This window comes from Urocitellus parryii, chromosome 10 (assembly GCF_045843805.1).
Source record: "Urocitellus parryii isolate mUroPar1 chromosome 10, mUroPar1.hap1, whole genome shotgun sequence".
Taxonomy (NCBI): Eukaryota; Metazoa; Chordata; class Mammalia; order Rodentia; family Sciuridae; genus Urocitellus; species Urocitellus parryii.
In genome coordinates, this window is record NC_135540.1 from 12,307,234 (window position 1) to 12,331,310 (window position 24,077).

Sequence of the window (24,077 nt, forward strand, 5' to 3'; positions counted from 1 at the left end):
TATTAACATATACAATTCCTTCATGATAACATCTACTGCATAAGAATTCATTTATGCTCTTGCAGATTCTAATCTCAGATTATTGAAGACTGATTGATTTATGAATGAATTTCAGAGTGAGGAAAGTATCTACCCCTGGCTGCAGAATGGACAGGATGCCATTTTCTTTGCTAGACTTCATTTGTATAGTGGAATAAAATAACTTTCAATTTTAAAAAGTCCTTAAGTATTAGATTCAACCAAACTACCAGATGACATATACATATATTTTGTTGTGAGATAATTATGTGCATTTCCTTTTTATTTTTTTTTATCTTTTTAACTTGATATGTTATTTTTTCCCTCTATCTGAAATCTGCTTAGAAAAAGTTGTCATCAATGTTATGCCTGCTGTTTCTTTATATCCCTGTGCTGTTTATCCTTATCCATAATTCATTCCCTAAAGAAATAAAAGTAAAAAGACAGAAACAAAGAATAAATACTGACACAGTGTCAAAGATCCCTTGGGAGTCTGACATTAGAACACAGTTCACTTTGCATCTTATGATCTTATTGTCAGTAAACACACATTCTCGGTGCTTCCTTATTCATTTTTAAAAATCTAAAGAATTGCATTACTTTTATTTATTTTCCTAGTTGAATATCCAGCTAGTAAAATATTTGCACTCTTACCTACAAAGCAGAAAATGAGATCCAAAATTGTATCCTAATAGTTATACATGATGTATAGGAAGCTGCTTAATTACTCACTTTCAGATAATGCAGATTAAATTACTCAAAGCTAAACAGAATACACTCATTTTCCAATGAACTGTCATACGTGAGAGAGCTATACCAAGAAAGGAGAGGATTTAGGGATAGCTTCTTTGCCTTACCATAACTCAATTCCTAGTTTTAAGGCAGGCAAATATCTACTCAAGGTGGAACTAGTAAGAGAAGTATTTAATGTTAGTTTTTTAAAGAAAAATATAAAGTGATGATACACTGCTGTCGAACACACCCATGCTCTTTTTCTATTCACACAGGTCTCCTTGGTTTTGGCAAGAGTAGAAAATGGGATTTTTAACACTTCCCTCCATTTCATCGATACATTTTTCAAAATACACAAACATGAACAACTATCTGAATTAAAAATTATTATTCTCGGTTTATAAAAACAAAACAACTTAAGGTAAAAATTTAAAAACATTTTGAAGGCCACTAAACCAAATACTGACATAACCCCCATATTCTGTGAAGGCTTTTAGAATAAAAACTTGAAGTCTGGAGACTAATTACCTAACATGTATTCCAAATTTTCAGCTTGCTTGATATTCAACCTTGATCAAGTTACTTTGCATTTCAGTTTCCTCCTTCAAATGGAAGATAATTTATGTTAACTACATACCTGCTAGTGTCACTGAGATTAAATGAGTGTGAAGAAATCAGAATACCGCCAGGGGTGGGGCACATGCCTGTAATCCCAGCGGTTTGGGAGGCTGAGGCAGGAAAATCAAAGCCAGCCTCAACAAAAGCAAATGGGCTGGGGATGTGGCTCAGTGGTTGAGTGCCCCTGAGTTCAATCCCCAGAACCCCCAGAAAAAAAAAAAAAGGAAAGAAAAAAAGTAATAAATTAGAACATTAAGGCAAATAAGTAACATACAGACTATACAGTTCGGCTGTTGTTTTGCTCTCATTCTAACTTGATATCTATTGTTAAAGGCTAGCAAATTTCAAGTTGTAGGCACCACAGCAAAGAGTGAACCAAACGACTCTATATGAACAATACAAATAGATACATTTATAATATACTTAAAGATCTTTCCAAGGAAGATAATGAAAGGATGTCAGAGGCGTCTGAGTGTTTTTAGAAAAGAGAAGCACAGATATCACCTTCCATTTAACTATTGAATTACTGTGGAAAGCCTTGTAAAACGCATACAAAAACACTAACATTAAGTAGGTCTCCAAGAAATTAGAGAAAATATCTCTCTCAGTTTCAATGTAAGCCAGTCACTCATAACTTCAGTCTATACACAGGGTAAATTACTAGAAAAAATAGAGATCCCTGTTCAGTGTATAAAAAGTAAATGATTATCATTTACCTACCAAAGAAAACGAAAGTGAAAAAAATTTTAGCAAACCTAAATTAACTATTAAAAATTAAATAGGTAAGTGTTCCAAAATATTAACCTGATACATTTTATCACTTTATGAGAAGAAAACAAATGAGTCTTTAAAAATACTGTCTAAAAATTCATGGAATACTTTGTATGATTGAAAAAATAAGTTAATATATATATATATATATATATATATATATATATATATATTTGTATATATATTAATATATATATTCATAAGTAGGCAGAATTCGATTTTAGTAGCTATGTACCTATAAGAAAATCACATTGGAATTTTTGGAAACAATGAAAAGCTAGAAAATAATATATTCAGAAATATATAAAATCCATCCAACAATTACATCAAAATAAACTCCATGTTAATGATAATTAAAATTCATTATATGAATAAATTCTAATACCCAAATGTAAAAAGGTAGGAATTTTTCTGCCACTAAATCTTAGCAGATTTTTGAATGAGTAATATCTTATTAAATTAATTTTAAAAGATTAGCATGACAATATGTCAATGTGGCAGGGTTTCATTTTCTATTTTAATTATTACATTTATTCTTTTTAAATTTTTTATAAGAAAATATGAAGAGAGCATAATTACTTTGATAAAATATTTTGAAACTAAAACTTAGAGCTTATTTCTAATATATGCTTTCTTGACTATATTTAAAAATAAGAACAAATAAAGGTGAAGGAATTGTCATGGATATTTTATACATGATATTTGAAAATAATGACATAAATGGAAGAGCAAACTAATTAAAGACATGAAAATAAAATTAACTTCAAAGTTGAACGAAAATTTACAACATATTTTCATATCATATTTATGAAAAGTATCAATTGAGAAAATCTTAAATTGGAGAATTTATCAGTTCTTTTAATTTTTACCAGATTGAAAATTATGGAGTAAAATATAAAGTAAGTAGGAGGGTGATTAATAGAGATCATACATGGGTGACAACATTAGTAATGATTTGCATGATTTTAGGATTTTCTATATGAATCTCTTAATTTTTTCCCATGTTCACTGTACTTTTAACATTTATTGGAAAAATACAAGAAAAATCTATCTCCTATTAGGACCTGAGTGATTCATCATGGGGTGCATAGTAACTTTGTGTGGAGGATATTAATTACATAAAATGAGATAAATTAAGCAAAACAGGTGGGTCCAGAGAAAAATGGAAATCATACACTTCATATCAGGCCTAAGTAGATCAATAAAGCAGTAAAAAGAAAGAGACATTCCTGGATGATCTGACCTACCTTCCTTGACACACTCGCCCCATTATCACCCATGCCTGTGGCCTAATGAGAAATCACTGTGATCTCCTAGCACAGAAGGAAAGAAGTTGAGCCCAAATCACAAATGGCAGAGTACCTTATTTTGGCACTAGCTGAAAATGGATTTTTATCATATTATAGCCTCACTGAGCCAAAGTCCATTGTGAAAAACTGTCCCAGAATTTTGTAAGTACATTTGGTCATTGAATTTTTTAAAGCATTGATAAGTAAACTGAATCATAAGGGTTCTTGGGAAGTGTCAAATGACATGAGTGAGTGAGCCCCTGGAAGGAATGAGAATAAAAACTCCAGGAGCAGGATGCCTGGAGAAAGAGCCCAAGGGTGGAATGATGAGGGTGTGGACACCATGTGTGGATCCTGATGTCATATGATGATCCCCAGAGACCATGGCAGTAAGACAGCTCTCAGCAACTGGCTTTACCAGGAAACGTTCTTTATGTATGCCACCTGGGTCCTCTGACTTCCCAGTATTTCTACATGGACTTATGGACAGGATTACCCTGGTGGCAGAGACACAGAATATTCATAGCCCAGAAGCATGGATTCTCTTTTACCAAGACAGCTCTTTCCATATTTACTACAGAATATACACAATCTGACAAGAGCAGAGACTGACATTTAGCCATTAATATTACCCTTCCTTCAAAGTGACATATTTGACCAGTTGCTCCTAGATGGGTTATATTCAACACTTTTCCCAAAGGGTGCAGTGATTCATACTGACCAGAACCCACACTTTCTCCAGCTATAAGTTTGCCTTTCCTGATTACATTGTCTGCGTAATACAGTAATTCAGAAATGCTTGATTAATTCCAAAATATTCCATATAACATTGCCTCTGGACAAAAGATACATTTTTTTTTTTTACCAGAGTTGATGAGACAGAATGTGCATGACTATGGAATCCAGTATTCTTATCTTATGCATCCAACAAACAGTCTGGTATAATGATCTGTTAAAACACTCTAAGTGCCAGTTTAGTGACAGAATCCTGTGGGACAAATTACTGTTTCCTAAGGTACTACATATGCATTTTATCAGATTCTTTGAGCCCTAGGACTCCCATAGTCTCCTGCAGGAACTTAACCATTGGTATCTTTGTCTTTTTGCCTGAAGACCTTATCCACAGCCATGTGCAAGGTTTCTACGATTTTGAATTAACACAGTCCTACAAGGGGCCTCAGTCAATCATGTAAAAATATAATTCATTAAGTCCCAATCTGCTTTCCCCATGTGGCATGTTTCTAGGTATTTCCCTTTGGGGATAAAATTCAGACACTGATAAGAAGAAGTCATGTAACTGTTCCTCCACCCCCACGTTTCAATTCATTCTTTCCATGTCATCAGCATTTATCAAATAGCATATGAATATGTGAAGTTTCTCTCAAGCTATGACCTGGACGGAATCTGTGGTTGACATCTGGTGGTACATGTGGGAACCAAGACGGGGATTCTTCTGGGTAGAGAACTTGGCTTGTAGGACATCACTCTTCTGCCAGGGAAAACATTTTGATGCTCAATTATCACCTCACCACTTCAGCTTCTTATTCTAATGAATCAGTAAGTAAAGAAAAGGTCAATATTATGCTGAGGTACTCAACTTTGAAAAGATCCATTTGCTAATACACAATGGGAACCAGGAAATTATGAATGTGTCTCAGGAATTAATCAGGCACCTCATTGGGGTTTAATGCCCATTGATAAAACAGCAGCATCCACAATCTTGTGGCTCAGCTCCCATGAATCCAGAAGCTTCAGACACTATATGCACAACTCAGAAATGCAGAAAAGTTAATTCCCTGTGAAGAAACACTTTGACAAAGGGAGATGTGAATTGGGAGGAAAATTCTTCCCTTAGGCCATTTTTTTTCCTTAGATAAAGGACATAGGGCCTTTCAGAAGATGGCAGAATTAAAAAGGCAACATCAGCTAATACTAGATAGTGGCTGGTAGTCAGCCTGCCCAATACTCTCTTCCCTGCCTGATTCCCTGAGGTTGCCCTGCTTAACAACAATGAATCACCCATAAACTTCACCTCATAGGATGCTTTGAGGAATTTAGAGTAGGGATTTAGACAGAAAGGATCTCATACACTAATACTTCTGTAATCTTTTAGTAGACATAAGTGATTCAGTAAGTTTAATCAGAGCCATCCATGTATCATTAAAAGACTCTCATATCTTCTTGTAAAGAGGCATAGTTGTATGAGACCTGAAGATTTAAAGAGACACTTTAAGTCAATAATAATTCTCTTAAATTTTTAATTACATTGTTTCTTGGTGACAGAAAGACTGCAGAAGTGAGTAATTATTGGCATTTTAAATAAGGAAATAAAAATAAAATAGAGATGGGTTGAATGTATGCATGATTTGGATAAAAGTTGATCTCAGTCTTGGTAAGGTTTTAATTAGTAATGACATTCTCATTTATATGTTCATATTTAGATTACTAAAAATGTATGTCAATCTGTGATCCATATTTATATTTGTATCTGTAAATATATTTTTATGTATCCTCTGTTTCTTAATAATATAAAAATATGTATCAACATAATTAAAAATAGAATGGGAAGATATACTCTACTTTTTAAGTTTTTTCCCTTAGGTGGATAGGTAATGAATGAATTTAAAGTAATCCATTAACCCTGAGGTAATCTACTATGTGTCTGTGTGTGTGTGTACACACACACACACACACACACACACACACCCATATATATATATATATATATACATATATATATATATATATATATATATATTATGATTTAAGAACAATATTAAAACTTTAGGAACAATACTAGTCTTTGCATGCCTACTTCTGACTATGTGATCTCAAGAAAGTTACCTGAACTCTGAGACTTATTCCCTCATTTGCAAAATGAGAGAATTCTGCAAATTCAGTTGTAAAGCACTCACCTAGCATTCCAGAGGCCCTGGGTTCCAATCTCCAGAAATGCATAAAATAAAAACATGATATAAAGATGTAGTGGTATCCAATGTCATAGCATTTATATGTCACCTAGCTCAGTTTTTGCTGCATATAAGATAATTAATATTTGACTTTCTTCTGCTATGTTTTTGCTTTCTCTGATGCCACCATACTTTATCCATTTCTTGTACTTCCACTATTGATTAATCATTTTCTATTAATATAAGTCAGTTCTACAATGAATTTTTTTTTTTTTGGTACCAACGATTGAAACCAGAGATTCTCAATCAGTGAGCCACATCCCCAGGACTTTTTATGTTTTATTTTGAGACAGGTCTTGATGCTGACTTGTTTAGGGCCTTTCAAAGTTGCTCAGGCTGGGTTTGAGCACACAATCCTGATATTACAAGCATGTGCCACCATGCATGACTCAGTTCTACAATGACTTCTTAAAAATCTCCCTTTTATGGTTTCCTCTAGAAAATAATTGTGTTCTTGGGCTTTTCTAATGATGAGTCAGACATCCTTAAAAATGACATTATATCAAAATGCACTGGCCAGATGCAGGGGTGCATGCTTATAATCCCAGCTGAGGCAGGAGGATCACAAGTTCAAAGCTAGCCTTAGCAACTTAGCCAGGCCCTAAGTAATTTAGGGAGACCTTATCTCAAAATAAAGAAATAAAAAGGGCTGAGGATGATTTTCAATGGTTGAGCTCCCCTAGGTTAAATCCCTGCTTCCCCTCCTTAAGATGCACATTGATAATTTCTCTTACTTTGATTTTTTTCCCTAGGATTTCTCTAGTGTGTTGATATGTGTGGAATGCCAATTTTATGAGGTATAATATTGGGATATTTAGCTGTAAACCATTTTCAGTTTTAATTTTTTAATGCTAACTACTAATTTAATTTTCTCCATTTATCTCTAAATGAGTTTCAAAATCTCTTCCTTGCCCTCAAACACAATGAACTAGTGTATAAAATAAAAGGAATATTTTTCAGTGTACACACAAGTTCACAAGTAGGAAAGAAAACTCCCCAGGATCCAGAAATGAAGATGAAACTCAAATACAGAGTATTTAACAGTTATTAAAGTCAAACAGTGCAGATAAGTATTCGAGTCATTCTCCAAGACGGAGCTTCTTACACCAATACTATGCTAGTGAGAAGGTGAAAATGAGTTCCCTACAAAAAAATCATAAGTTTGGAAGATTGAGAGATTCAGACCTGTAACAAGTTGGCCTCCTTGAGCCTTGGACAGGAAAAGAGTCACTTGTAATAATTTGAAACCACAGGATTGTGTTTTGTACAAGACTGAACTGAACTAACACCAATCAAATTGCAGGGGAACCTGCAGCTGAAAATTAGCAAAAAATTCAGATATCCCTGGAACTCAAAGATATGTGCAATTTCCCCATGGGCAGGCCCAAGAAGTACGTGCATACAGGACTGTGAAAGACTCCAAAGTCATTTTTATCATCATTCTCTCTGTTTAATTATTAAAATACATAAAGACTCTGTACAACTATAGAGACACAACTAAAGCACAAAAAAATTGTGAATTTCAAAAGCAAATTATAGAAATTGTATGAGAAAAAAATAGCTAAAATAAAAATACTGTAGTCTTTTTTCTGTTAGGAAAATAGATTTTTTAGATAGAAAATATCATTAAGAAAAAAGAGGACTCTTACTTAATTAAAAAGGATAAAAAAAACAAAAAAGTATAATGATTGTGATTTGTTAAGTACTTAATAATATATTCAGAGAAACCATACAAAGCCCATCAACAGAATCACAAATCCAGGTTGATAACATTTGAAATATTGGTTTACTTTTTAACACAGCTTTTGTGGAAGTCAGAACTAAAGCATATACATTAATAAAATAAATAGTTTGGCTATACAATTAAATATATACATATGTATTGGTAATATATGCAATGTTAAAAATTTGTTGGCTATACACAATTGGGAATAAATTTTTACCACACACACATCAGATAGAGTGCTAATCCCTAAGATATATAAAGAACTCAAAAATCTTAACACCAAAAAACTAAATAACCCAATCAATAAGTGGGCCAAGGACCTGAACAGACAATTCTCAGAAGATAATATACAATCAGTCAACAAATATATAAAAAAAAAATGTTCAACATCTCTAGCAATTAGAGGAAGGGCAAATTAAAACTACTCTAAGATTTTATCTCACTCCAGTCAGAGTGGCAGCTACTATGAACGGAAACAACAATAAGTGTTGGCGAGGATGTGGGGAAAAAGGAACACACATACATTGCCCTTGGGATTGCAAGATGGTGCAGCCAATATGGAAAGCAGTAGGGAGAATCCTTGAAAAACTGGGAATGGAACCACCATTTGACCTAGATATCCTACTCCCTGGTCTATACACAAAGGACTTAAAAACAACATACTACAGGGATGTTATCACATTGATGTTTATAGCAGTACAAGTCATAATAGCTAAGCTGTGGAACCAACCTAGATGCCCCTCAGTAGATGAATGGATAAAGAAAATGTGGTATACATACACAATGGAATATTATTCAGCATTAAAAGAGAATAAAATCATGACATTTTCAGGTAAATAGATGGAGTTGGAGAATACAATGCTAAGTGAAGTTAGCCAATCCCCCCAAAACCAAATGCCAAATGTTTTCCCTGATATAAGGATGGTGAATCATAATATGGTTGGGGGCAGGGGCATGAACAGATCTTAAACTGAGTAAGTTAGTTCTGAAGTTGCCAACATGGCTAGTTTTCAAAAACATAATTATAGTTAATATAAGTTTTAAAACAATATATTTAATTATATTCAAAGTCTACAAAGATCAACTAACAAGGGTTGCTATTTAAGATACTGACATAATATATTCACAAAGGCAGAGAGCAGGTGAAATCATTCACTTTGCCTCTGTAGAATAAAGGGAGAGAATGGAAATAATAAGACTTTGAGTTTCTAAAAGTGTTATTATCATTAAATCTTAATCATGTATGTTAAATATTAACATTCACTTCATCTGGATTGTGTATAAGTGGGTGTCTATTAAATTATTCACTATACATATGTGTAAGATGAATATGTCTCAAGCTTTTTCAAAAGAAAAAATTGAAAAGAATAAAAGGATTCCAATGTGCACTTTCTGCTTTGCTTAATGCATCAACTGTGAAGGATTAGTTCTCAATCATTTGTGTATTCACATTGCTCTATTTAATGAGCACCTACTCTGTTTCCTGGCACTGTACTAAGTGTTGGTTTATAAAGCAGAGGATGGATAGCCAAATGGCTCCCTTTCTGCATAAATTTCTCTAAGAAACAAGATTATCTGAACAAGTACAGTGAAGTGAGATGACTGTTTTAAAGGAAGTCATGGAATGAGAGTACATACAAGACATATCCCTGTCCCAAAGGAAAACTTTTTTCTAACCCTTCAAGAATGAGCAAGACCTAGACAGGAAATGTCTGAGAGATCAGTTATGGGTGAAACAAAGTAAGGATAATTCTTCCTATCTCAGAGATCATTCTAAAACAAGAGATTCTAGCACCTCATGCACCTGGAAGTACTTTAACAAGACTAATGCATAACTGAGTTTGAAGAGAAATGTGACCTCACATTAGACCAGCCCTTGGGACCCCTCAGAGGGACTCATAAGAAAGATGGCAACCCATTAGGAAACTTCTAAATGAGGAAGGTATATTATTAGATTTTATTTTTTGAAAGAATATAGTATGAGTTATCTACATAAGGAACAGGTAGATTGGCCATTATCTATGTAACAGATATTGATAGTCTATATGAGGAAAAAAAAACATTTAAAAAATAATCCATCCATAAATATGTTAAAGATTTGACCCCTGCAACTGCATCTCAGTAAAGGATATGGTTATGTTTTTGGTGTTTTCCCCATGGTGGACATAGCTTGGATAGCTCAGAAGAGATTCAGGGAAGTGACCCCTCTGGGGATTAGAGCTTGACTGCTGCTGACATTGATCTTCACTCAGTTTTTAAGGTGGAAACTCCATGAGCTGAATACACTGTCAAAGTTGCTCACAGCAGTGGGCTTCTCCAAGCCCTGTGTAATTACTTTTTTGTTTGTGTGTTGCTAGGGATTGAACCCAGGGCCCTGTGCATGTGCATGTGAGACAAGCAGTCTACCAGCTGAGCTATATCCCCAGCCCCATTGCCTTATTTTTTTAATTCAGATTTTTCACTGTTACTATCAAAAGACCCAGTAAGAACAATTTTAGAGGAGAAAATGTTTATTTCTGGCTCACAGTTTCAGATGTCTCAGTCCACAGACATCAACTCCATTTCTCTGGACCAAGGAAGAACATCAAGACAGAAGGACTTGATAGAGGGAAGCAGCTCAGGACATGACAATCAGGGAGCAGAGAGACTCTTGCTCACCAGGGACAGAATATAAGCCCCAAAGCTCAGCCCCAGAAACCCACCTCCTTCAGTTACACTCCTCCTACCTACAATCAATACCCAGATAATCAATTCAACTAGATTAATGTGCTGATTAGGTTAAAGCAGTCATTTCATCTGTGAACTTTCTTGCATTGTCTCACACATGAACTTTTGGGGACGACTCATACTTAAACCATAACATATTATTTATCTTTTAGCAGAATCTTAGATCACTGGACGTGTCTCTGGCTCACTAATTCATGATTTCATACTTAGAAATGGGAGCTTTTCTTTCCGATTTGCTTGATGTCTTCCTTGGTAGAAATGGTACCTACTTTCTATTGTCTCAAATCCATTTTGCTTATTTAAATCAAGTTTTAAGCAGAACAAATAAACTCTTGCAGTTAATTGCTGCTGATTAATAAAAAAGAGAAATATTCATTTCTCCTAGTGTTTGTATCTGACATGCTCAACCACGCTCTTGTGTTGAAGGCTTGGTCCCCAGTCAGAGGTGCTATTGAGAAGTAGTGGAAATGTTGGGAGATGGGGGCTCAGTAAGAAGTGGGTTATGGGAGTCACATTGAAGGGTTTATTTTGTCCCAACCCCTTTCTCCCTTTCTCTGTCTCCATGCTCCTGCTCCCCACTCCTCCTCTCTTTCCCTCTCTGCTTTCTGACCATCGTGAGTGCGAAGTTCTTCTCAGTGACAGTCTCCCTGTCATGCTGTTCTGTCTGCAAAAAGTCCACAGAGTCAGGGCCAAGTCACCATGGACTCAAACCTCTGGAACCATGAACCAAACAAAGTAAATCTTTCCTCCTTTAAGTTGTTATTATCAAGTACTTTGTCACAGTGATGGAAAGTTACCACAATTTTCTTATGAAATTGATTTTAATTATACATAAAATTGTCTACCACTTCTTCAATTCAAAAACATGAAATATGCAAACATAGCTTTCAACTTCCTTTACATATGGTATGACCACATAAAATATTGTTTATGCAGAGTTGCTTTTGACAGTGAAATGAAGCAATAAATAATTTCAGTTTTATAGTATTTTGAATATTTATATAATCTATAAATTTTATCTTTATATATCTACAAATTGCTTGTATTGTTTGACATATATATATATATATATATATATATATATATACAAAATTATTTTCAAATTTGAATGATTTCACATATGGAAATGTGTCATATATAGATAGATAGATAGATAGATAGAGATATAGATATGCTGTGTGTTAAAATAAAATAAAATTTAAAATCAAGTATATAGCAATTTTTAAAATATTTATATAACATAAGCAAAATTATCTTTGTAGGGCTGGGGATGTGGCTCAAGCGGTAGTGCGCTCGCCTGGCCTACGTGCGGCCCGGGTTCGATCCTCAGCACCACGTACAAGCAGGGATGTTGTGTCTGCCGAAAACTAAAAAATAAATGTTGAAATTCTCTCTCTCTCTTTAAAAAAAAATTATCTTTATATACAATTGTGTAATTAATTTATGTAGTTTTTCATCTGTATTTGTCTATAATACCTTATCACTGATGTCCCATTTTTATATTTTTTTTCAAGAAAAATATTTAAATTTGTAATTTATGGCTAATATAAACTCATGAAATCTATAATTGACTTGCCTTTGCCCAACCAAAAGACTTTTAATTGAGGAAACAATCTCACCATTAATGTTAAGATAACTACAAAGTGAATTTTGCTAATTTTACTTAAATATCATTATCAAATGTTTTTTTAAATATATAACTATTTTAACCCAAATGTGTTGACCTCCATTGTATTTTACTTGTACTTATTAAAACATTTAATATAAATATTTACATTAAGAACTCATTAAAACTTTTTTCTATATTGAAGATATTTTGAATGTTTGCCCCAATTACAAGCTGCAAATTATAGGCAAATGCAGCAAAACCATAGGCTTTCAAAGTTTAATTCCATTCTGGTCCATAACATAAATGCATGCAGTGACAAAGGGTACAACATATAATATTGTCCACAAAGTTTAAGAAATTTATGGAAAAAAGTATGTAATTTTAAAAGGAAATCTTCTATATAACTGCGTATTCAGTATGATCAGTTTACTTCTGAAGTTTGTATGAATAAATCCCAGCATCTGGTTTGAAAGCCTTATTTTTAAGAGGTTCAATTCTTTAAAGTTTAAAAAGCTATTTTTTTTGATGAATCATTCATTGACTATTTTGATTTAAATTTCTAATTCATTTTGAGTAAATAGTCCAAATTTGGAAGATTCATTAAAAATCAGTATAAGAAGACATTTTATTGAAAAATCACTATAACTATTGTTATGCATGTAAGTTTACTGAATATAAATAGTTTTTTAAAACCTAAAAAATCCTAAAAATCAATAATACAGGCAGGAAAGAGAAAGCTGCTCTTCTATTAAACTTCAATTTTGTCCCAAATTTTGTACTTTAGTAATTGTATTTGTAACTTATATTTATTTTGACAATTACAGCTTCTATTTTGATTATTGAATTGCAAGATTGGGAAACACATTTGTGTGTATGTATGCTTCTGTTCCATAGATTTCTCAATTTACTAAGAAGAGGTTTTGTTACCATGAAGTTGTATTTTACTAATATTTGTTTTCTGTCATCACAATAACAAGCAATTTTTTCTTTGGGGTTATTCCTTTTAACTGAGTTGTCATTAGTACATACAATAATAACAAATGTTTCACAATTGAAGCATGAGCTTCCAAAAGTTTCTTTTTTATTATAATTATTAACACATATTAATTATTAAAAATAGGTTTCATCGTGACATTTTCAGCATGCATGTAACAAACTTTGGTTTTATCTATGCTCCATATTTTATGAGATTCCATAACAATAACAAATCATTATTAGAATTAAATTAGCTGATTTTTTAAAAATTTTAAGCATATGTTATGCAACATGTTACAGAGCTGGCAACGTTCAGTTGCTCGCTAATGGTACCAAGGTGCTAACACTATTAGTTCACCTTTTTTCTCTGCACAAGAAAAAAATGAGAATAATAAAGGGCAAAAATCATCATGACCATCATGGAGATGTGCCACTTCAATCTTCCTTCAATAAAGAAAGAACTTGTGTTTTTTTCTGAGCAAATCACAATTAGATGACAGCCTCCAGTGCACAGGTGCACCAGGATCCTTTGGGGTCTACTGTGCAGTTTGAGGTGCGGCCCTGCTCTTGCAAGGAAGGTACATCGTCGATCACTGAGCAGCCGAGTGACATCCAGCTTGGTGATTTTTGCAACTGAGACGTCTCCTTGGGGCAGCCTTTATTCTGGACAGTCCGTTTCCCTGAGACTAAGTCAGATCTATCTTGCAATTGTGTCATCCTTGCCCAATTCTCTTCCTCCCTTACTGTAAATTGGATCCCTCCCAATTTCTACGTTGAAACTCTATTGAGACTCTAACACTCGGTGCCACAGAATGTAACTGTATTTGAAGATAAGATTTCTAAAGAGGTAATTAAGTTAAAATGAGACCTTTAAAGTAAACCCTAGTCCAATATAATTGGTGTCCTTTTAAGAACAGGAGATGTTAGTGATATGTGTTCACAGAGAAAAGACCCTGTGAACCCACATAAAGGAGACAGCCAATAAAAGAGGCCTCATGGGAAACCAAACCTGCTGGCACCTTCTTCTTGGACTTCTAGCCTACAGAGCTGTGAGAAAGCTAATCTCTGTTGTTTGAGCAGGGTTTTCCTTTTCCCCAATAGATTTTCCTGCATTCCTTTGCCTTTGAACTCTCCCCACAACATCAAAGCCAGCAGCACAGTTTCTTAAAAATCTCAAACTCCAACATTTTTCACTCATTCATTTATAAGAATCTTAATAGATATTTAAGTGCATTTACAGAATTTCATTTTCCAGGTAAAGTAGCATATTAAATGCCATTTTATTTATTGCTTAACAGTTTCAGTGACTTACATTGTTACTATGGAAAAATTTATTCAGTGTAAAAAATACAACAATTATCAAGGAATATTGGGATTGATTTCTCTTCTTACAAACTTGATAGAGAAAAATAAATTCATATCATGGATTTCTTCACATAAATCATTAGCAAATATTTTATATCAACCTTTGAGAATATGTCTGTGTGTGTATATATATGTATATGTACACACATAATGATAAGATCTTATAATAAATATAAGATCCAACTGATCATTTATTTATATATATATATATATATAAACTATATATGCACATATATATATATATGTTTTGAGAATAAGTCTCTCTGTGTGTATGTGTGTATATATGTATATATATATATATATATATATATATATATATATATATATATTTGGATTCAGAGACATTATTGAATTTTTGACCTCTTTTTCCAGGTGAAATATGAAGAATAAATTCAGAATTTCAGGGTTCACTTCCCGTGATCTTCATTGTTTCATGGTAAGAAGTTAATGCATTAGAGTGTGTCATAAACCTGCATATAATGAGATGATAATCTCTAAATGATTGTTAACAAATAGTGATAAAGAGCAGAATTGAAAGCCTTCCTTATCTTTGATAAGAAATTGCTATCACTACCTTTGACAGGCAGACATTAATGGCCAATTTAATGGTTAAGAAACTTCCTTATCTTTGGGCTTCTTTGAACATCCTGAGCCAAAGGATGAAAATAGCAGCAAAAGAACCAACAATAAAAACAACAAAGAAATTAAAACCACTACTTATTGTAAATATGACATCATTTCATAATACTCACTGGGGAATTAAGAATTGGTTTCATAGAAATTAGGTGACATTTTAAAAGAGAAAAACTTTATGAGTCCAACCTGTAAGTGCCCAGCTTCTCTGACATATTTTACTAAGAAATGAAGGAGAGTATGCCAACATTCATCAACCTAGCAACCTCTATGCTCTTTTGACTGATGTGAGAACAATTGATATTGCTGAAATAAAACTTCAGTTGTATCTAGTAAATTGAACTTATTTATAGGGACACAGATGGTGTTTTTATCTCATTTTCCTATTGAATAGTTTGACATTGAAAGTAAAAAGAGTGTATGAAAAATGAATACTGGCTAGCAAGCTGGTGTTGAGAAACTGAATTTGGTTTGGGAGACATTTCAGGGGTTGGACACTTCTCACATGGCCTGAGAAGAATGAGTCTGGCAGGAGTTAGTGATCTGATTAGAACCATTTTCAGTAAAATATGGGGAAAAAAGAGAAAGCATAAAACTTGAAATGAAGGTATTCCATGGTTAGGAATAAGAATTGTGTAAGAATAGCCCATTAAATTGTTTTTAAAAATTTATTAAAGATCATGAAAAGGTAACTAATTTCAGATACTTATATAATATAGAATGAGACTTGTAACATTTTATCAATTAAATAACACTCATTTAACTAAAGTGTGTACCAGAGTTTCCCAGAACAGTTATGCATGTCCATGAAAGCATCAAGAATAATAACATATTAACTGAATATATATGTTGATATATAGTTGTATATTTTTGAATGTTCCTTGTAAAAAAAAGTGCCAAAAATTCAAATGAAGTTTTGCTAATACAACTAATAATTGCTAGATGTTAACTACAGTGTTTTTGTTGTTGTTGTTGTTTTGTTTTGCTTTGTTTTTATCTCAATCTAATTTTCCAACATAGTTCCTACAGGGCATTTTACCTCTACCTCTGCTGTTTACAAAATATGCATTTTGTCCAATCAGATAATGAAGTTTATATAAAAGTGTTAGCTTCAACCTATGACAAATCATGAAAATGTTTTCTTTATTAATTTCTAGGACTCAGTGCCTCTGTGAATCATGTAGTAATGGGAATTCCATTACTATTATCACAGGATTAAGCAAAAATAGTTTATGCAATAGTGCGCTACTACTATTCCCTACAACTGCCCCAACTTCTGACCCTACATCAGGCCTACCTAGAAGTATGGAAGCTCATCTCAAGTGTGCCTCTTTTGCTCATCACACATATTTATCCATTCCCTGACTTGAGTCAACATGTTTTAATTGGAACCTTTTCTTTACCTTCACCATCAGTGTCTCAGGTCCCTTTTTCTTATACTTCAGAATGCTCAACAGCCTTCGGTCTAGTCCACTTTAAATCTATCCCTCAATGATACCCAAAGCCTTGACTCTCCTTGACCTCAGCAACTCCTGAGTTCTGTTTATTTCTTGTTTTGTTTACTGAACAATCCAGCATACGTTTACACTCATAACAATCCAATCAGTTGTCTTTGGAGAAGCACTCATCTTCCTTAAGTCCAAATAATTCCATTGGCAATACTATAAAAATAAACCTAGGCTTCTAGTTCAAGCTGGAAAATCTGCACATTTCATCCCACATCCCACATCAATTGGGATATTGATGGGAATATCATCAGATATTGATGGGAATATCCTCAGAAATTACTAGGGAATAAATAATCCTTTTTCTTTAATTCCAGTTGTTGAAACCAGGATGTCCCAGTAGTGTATTTGCATATTCCAAGGAGTAAGACTATTTGAGAATGAAGTCATTCAGAGGAAAACTGAACTCAAAGATGGGTAGTTGGGCACATTTGTTGGACTTTCCATGATCTAGCCTCTCTTTCTTCATCACGGTATTACCTCCTAAATATATTCTCTTCTATACATCCTTTTCTATTTCTCTGCACTATTTGATCTCAGATATTAGAAACCTCCCTTAACTCCCCACCCTCCACATACTTCCCTAGAAAGCACACAACTTTCACTAGCATTTCCCTGCTCTGCTTCACGTTGGTGCTCTCTCTGACTGACCTTTTGTGATCATAGTGCATAATGATTTGTACATGTTTCTGACTCCCACACAGGTGTATTACTATTTTGAGGGTAGGGATGGTACAATATTTATCTCATTCTCTTAGAGCTTTACTTTATGGCATGACAAAAGGTAGACATTCAGTAATTTATTTTGAACTTAGTTCTATGAATCATGTATCCATTGAAAGGAAAAAAATTGTAAATCTCTTTCTCATGGGTATTTTTACACAATTACAGAACTTTTGAAAAGATCTATGAAAGCTCCACTCTTTGATAAAATTTCAAAAAAAAATGGGGAAAATACAGAAGGCATGTATTTATTCTCTCCCAATATAGTTCAGATAAAGAAATTTGACAGCCAGGATTTTTTGAACATTTACTACAAAATAGGCCCTTTATTACATATTTTTCTTTTAACTATTTAAATAAAATTATGATGTACTGTAAAATACTTCAGAAGGAATAAGTTAGAGAACTAAATAATAAAGAGGTCACACCATTAGTTAGGAACAAACATAAGATTGGAATTCAGGCCCTCTCTTATTTATGTATTGAGTAATTGCATAATATGCCATGCATTGAGCAAGCACCATTGAGGTGAAGTAGTATATCCTTGACACAGATTATTTACTTATACAAAAATTTAACAGGATCACTCGAGTTTCAATTTAACCCATCCTAATCAAATTTATCATTGGCTCTATCACATCAGGACCACATTTCTCCAAGCCAACAGTCCACACCAAAGTTTTGATCCCCCATAAAACTTTCTCCAGTGAACGAAACATGCCTAATTTATTTTTTCTGCATGTCACTTTCTTCATTTTGTAATTATAATTAGAGCTTTATAATTATGCATAGTACTTGGGTTCATCCTGACAAACTCATACATTCATGGAAATTCATTTCAGTTAATGACACCTCTTCCTCCCTTTTTTTCTCCCATCCTCTCTCCTCTCTCCAATCCTTCTTCCTCTACTCCACTAGATTTCTTTTTGCTTATCCATTAATTTGTGTTTGGTTCTTTATCTCATCTTTCCCTTCCTCTTTCCTTTATTTCATTCTACCTTCCAAATATGAGAGAAAACTTTGTAGCTTGAGTTTCCGAAGTTGGCTCATTTCACTTAGCATGATATTCACCATTTACATTCATTTAAAAGCAAATGTCATAATTTCATTATTTCCTATAATTTTTTAAAAATGGATATTTACCATAAATTTCTTGGGATTGGTCAATCAAGTTAGGGTTCTATGTATATAAACTAAATAAAATCAAAAGACATTCAATACCATTTTTTCTAAACAGTGACAATAATGTAACAATGAATTATAAATGGGAGAAACGGAAGCATTTGTCTTGAAGGTGTGCAAAACCAGTAGAACTCAAACTAATAGTTGCTGCTTTTAGGATTTCAGATTCTTATCTAAATATTGTGGAATGTTGCCCCTATTATAGCCACGTGTCCTGAGAATGAAACTTAATAAAACTATGATTAACTATTAGCTTAATAATAGCCAACAAATTGCAATGAATTTTGGATAAGAGTCTATGTGTTAATTTTCTATTTGATTTAGCTTACATTCAAAATATTAGCATATAGGAACATTAAAAAGAATAAGACCAGGTGCAGTGGTTCATTGCTGTAACCCCAGCTACTGGTGAGGTTGAGGAAGGAGGATCTCCAGTTTCAGGCCAGTCTTGGCAACTTAGTGAGAACCTGTCTCAAAATAAAAAATAAAAATGGCTGCTGATATAGCCCAGGGGAAGAATGGCCCTGGGTTCAATTCCAGTACTATTTAAAAGATAAGGAGGAAGAGGGAGGAGGAAGAGGAGGAGAAGAACAACAACAAAAAGAAGATTAATGGTTTTAGGAGTACAGAAAGATATGTGGAATTGAAGAATCAAAAAATTTGAGCTGAAAAACAAGATTGTAGAAATTTGAAGATAAGCAGAAAACGATAAATTTAACATGAGACTAGAAAGGTTATTCAAAGGGAATAATGTACCAATATTCTTTAAGGGAAATATTGATTGAGGTTGATTTTCTAATAGTCATTTTCAACTGCAATTGAGATTCCCTTGGATAGATATTAGGGATTTTGTGGTTATCTCTTACCTTCAAATCCCCAAGGGTTTGCCTGTTTCTTCTCATAGCTGGTTTTCATGAGGATATGCTAAATAAAAAGTTAGCTGCATCATTATATAGAAAAGCAGCAAAGTTTAGTGGGATTAAAGTGTCTATTAAATGGTCATTTAGATACCATTATCAATATACTCAAAGTTTTATGACAAATTGAGTTGATGATTTTAGAATTATCTTAACTTTAGGTTTTCGGTATGCAAGATGTGACAACTGTTAACAGATTTGATGCTGTGCACAAAAAAAAAGATAACAAAAACAATAATTACAAAAATTAAAATTGCAGCTAAAATATTAAAGTGCTTTTTCCTCTTCCTCATCATTATTTTTAGTACCCTGAAATCAAAAAGATATTATCTAAATCCTTTAAACATATTGAAACATGCTCATTTATTCATGTGCTTTTATTTATTCAAGGCTTTTTTTTTCCTTTTACTTGTACAATACTTGACTGCTAGAAGGACTATAAATACAAATAGGCATTACAGGTTTTTTTCTTTGTAATTCAACAGCCAAATAGTTTACATAATTAATTATTCATTTCAATGCAATTGAGCATGAATGTGAAGCTGAAATAAAATATGAATAAAATTGTATTGCCAACTAACTCATGAGCAAAAGGCTCAGGGCTTACCAAATCGTACTCTGTACAGTAAATTAACTCTCAGTCAGTAAAACTTCTTCAAATGGAAAGGGTAATGATAAATTGTTTCAAGTATGTACATAGGTGCAGGGACTCCTAATAAAATAGCTTGACCCAATAATGTTCAAAAAACTGCTGATCTCAATTGAGCAGAAAGACTGCCAAACTTAAAATTCATTCACAGGGCGATTGAGTCTCCTATTTCTATCATAGGCCCATGATAGAAAAACTCTATTAACTTTTGTGTATATTAAAATGACTACTTATTCTATGTACTTGCTTATAAAGTAATGTAAGTTCAAAGCCATCAGAGATACATAGACACATTTAATTATAGATCATTATTAACGTAGGATGAAGACTAGTCTTTTGGACCTAGGTGAATCCATAATACACTGGAAGTAATAAATTACTTTCTGGATTTATAAAATGAAAAAGAGTACAGTATAAAATTTGCACAACCTTATATAATTAAGAACTAATTTCAAATCACATTTAAATATTAGACTTAAAGCTTTTATATATATTAAGTAGATACTGAAAAAATGAAATTAATTATTCTGGATTTCATAGACTAAATAACCTCAATTTCACATTAATATTTTAGGTCACTTTGAAAAAGAGATTCTATTTTACCAGTTTCATGGAACTAACTAGGAAAACTATGGCTCCATGGCACTAATAATTTTTCAATTAACCATGTTTTTTTTAATAAGTGAGACTAAATAAAACAGTCCTTTTTAAATATTTTTATGATCTAATCATATATTCCTAATATCTTGCTTGTTTTGCATATTTATAATATGAACAGTGTTACATACATTTAAAACAATTGGGTTTAGTTCAACAAATTAATAATTGGGTACTTCTCTAAATTATTCAATTTAAATATTTGAAATATCTCTCAAGAACTAGTCATCAAAGTGCCTCTAGTTGAAGTATTAAAAAAGGTAGAATCTTCTGTTTTCTGGAACTTTTTAAACACTTGGCTCTTTCTATTTTTGAGAGAAAAAATATACAGACTCTAGTTTGGATGCTGGGAAGATAGTTCAAGGCTACCACAGGCTTTTGCTCCTTTCCCCCAAATCAATAATGATGAAAACCTAGAATCAAGAGAAAAAATAAACATTAATTTCAGAAAATCAGGTAGCATCCAAGCACTGGGATAAAGCTCTTGTGGATATTAAAACTGTTTTAAATTGATATGTGTGTGGGAATTAAGCTGCTGCAGCCCAGATAAGAGAGATTTAGGTAGTGTATTCAACAATGAATTGGAGGAAAACTTTTTCAGACATTTCTCCTGCCTCTCCTCCATGTTCCCTGTGACAAGCTTGGCTGGTTTCCTCCAGGTAATGTCAGTGTAGCACAGAACCTATGCTTGGATGACAAGTTGACCATAGCATTGAATGGCCAGCTGCCCTCAGGTGTTCACTGTCCCAGCTTCTTATGTAAGGCTACTGGGCTGCTGGAATTGGCATCCTGGAAGCATCTTCCTCCCATTGCTGCTTCTAAGTGCTAAAAGTTTATATCCCTCCTAGGAGGTTGAAGGTTCATTCTTCTGGTTTATTATGGTTTCCTCCTTGTAGATCTTCTACACAGCAGAGGAAGAAGAAAGACTCATTTTCTCTCCAGCCCCCCTCCCCCGCCCCCCCCCCAAAAAAAAAACACATTATAGACATTGCACCTCCTAGAAGTTACCTCCTGTCGTATGGATGGAATTCAATCACTGTGTTGTGCCCATGGCTTCACAGTTGCAAGAGAAGCAGGGGGGGGAGAGCATGTGTAAAAACATACATGCCCACATAGATATGTGTATTACACTTTATTTTCTGAGAAAACTCATGTCCTCTAAAAATTGAAGGCTTAATTATTCAGGGAAAAAAACATATTTTTTGAGTTTCAACTAACCTTTCACCCATGGTCCAATTCATTGATTTGCCAAGTATCCCCATACACGTATCTCATATTTTCAAGGAATGTAAATTCTCCCTTTCCTTCTATTAAAAAGCATAGAGCCTCCATCATTTGCTGCCTGCAACTCAAAGTTTAGCCTCTGTGGGTCAAATGTGAACTTCTTCAGCTTATCTCCTTGTAGTATATCACATGCACAATTCTGTATTAAATACTGCAGGAAAAAGATCATTTAGCAGTGGAAAGAACAAGATATGTCATACATAGTCACCAGTCAATTGCAAATCCCAGATCACACTGAATAGCAGAGACAGTTTTTCAAGACACAGAGTAAGTCCTTCTGTTGGCTCAACTATCTGTAACTAGTTCATTTTCTGGGAAGTTTTTCTTATACCTTTCTTGCATGAATACCTCTAAGCCATCATTTGGAGAACATGCATTTGGGGGATCTGAAAGATTTTTACAGTCTGGTTTCTGCAGATACTAATTCAGCAGCCTGAAATTACAAAATGCTACAAATGAGGTCTGAAGATTATGTTAATAACAGATCAAACTCAAAAGTCTGTCTTGTCTGTAACCATTGCACTGTGAAATGCATACAAACTCAAATGAGGCAATATCTTTCCAATATTTGAAAACCAATCTGTTTCAACTAAGAAATCACACACATGGTCAATGAACAAATGAAGTTGCAACATATAGCTTTGCTATATCATTGTTATCTAACTTGTTGATGAAAATATCAACTAACTTTCATGTCAGTTAATGCAAGCATACATGGTCTACTGAGGAAGTTTGGAATGTATTACCAAAAAATATATCACTCTGGCTTATTGACAATTTTGAGTTCAACATTCAGAGCTTCAAACAGTAGATACAAGAAAACTTTCTGATCTTCCTTCTTTTGTGAAAAGCAGAAAATGAAATTCCATATGAAAGTGTTCTCCTTTTAAAAGAAGGAAAAATAACCTTCTTATAATTAAGGAAGCAAACAGAGACTGAGGAAAATATGTACAAACAAAACTTGCTAAACTTATTCTTAACTTCAAAATGACTTCTTCACCCAATTAACTATGCTTACCCAAAGGTCCTTTATCTTGACAATTTTTCACAGTTTTATCGCCAGTCTTCAAATCTGTGTCATTGGCTTTTTCTTCTCTTATGAAGGCTCTTAGGCCACATAAAACCTGTGTTGAATAAATGCTATATTATTTTAATTAGAAGATCTAGCATAAAAACTCTAAGAGGATTACCTCTTAGAGTTTACTGTGCCTTTGAAAGTTTGATCAAAATCAATAGCATTCAGAAAGAATCAATTGGCCACTGAGCCAAATGCCCAGCCCTATTTTGTATTTTATTTAGAGACAGAGTCTCACTGAGTTGCTTAGTGCCTCGCCATTGCTGAGGCTGGCTTTGAACTCACAATCCTCCTGCCTTAGCCTTCCAAGTCCCTGAGATTAACGGTATAATAATAATAATAATAATACATGCATTTTGACCTTTTCTATTTACATGTCCTTAGTATAAGTTGTTATTTCATGATTTCTTTCCTAGGGAATTGAATTCATTTCCCAATGGTTTTTGCTACTTCAGTTTTTGTCTCTCCCCTGTGCACACACAGCAATCAGAGGAAGCTTTATTAACGACAAATCAAATCACAGTATGTCTCTATTGACAGCATTCCAGGATCCTGGACTCATCCTTAGCAAGACTCCTGTCTTTATTTGGTCACAGGAACTTTCATAGAGTTTCTGCAGTGCACGGCTGTAATGTCATCTCCTCTTCTCACAC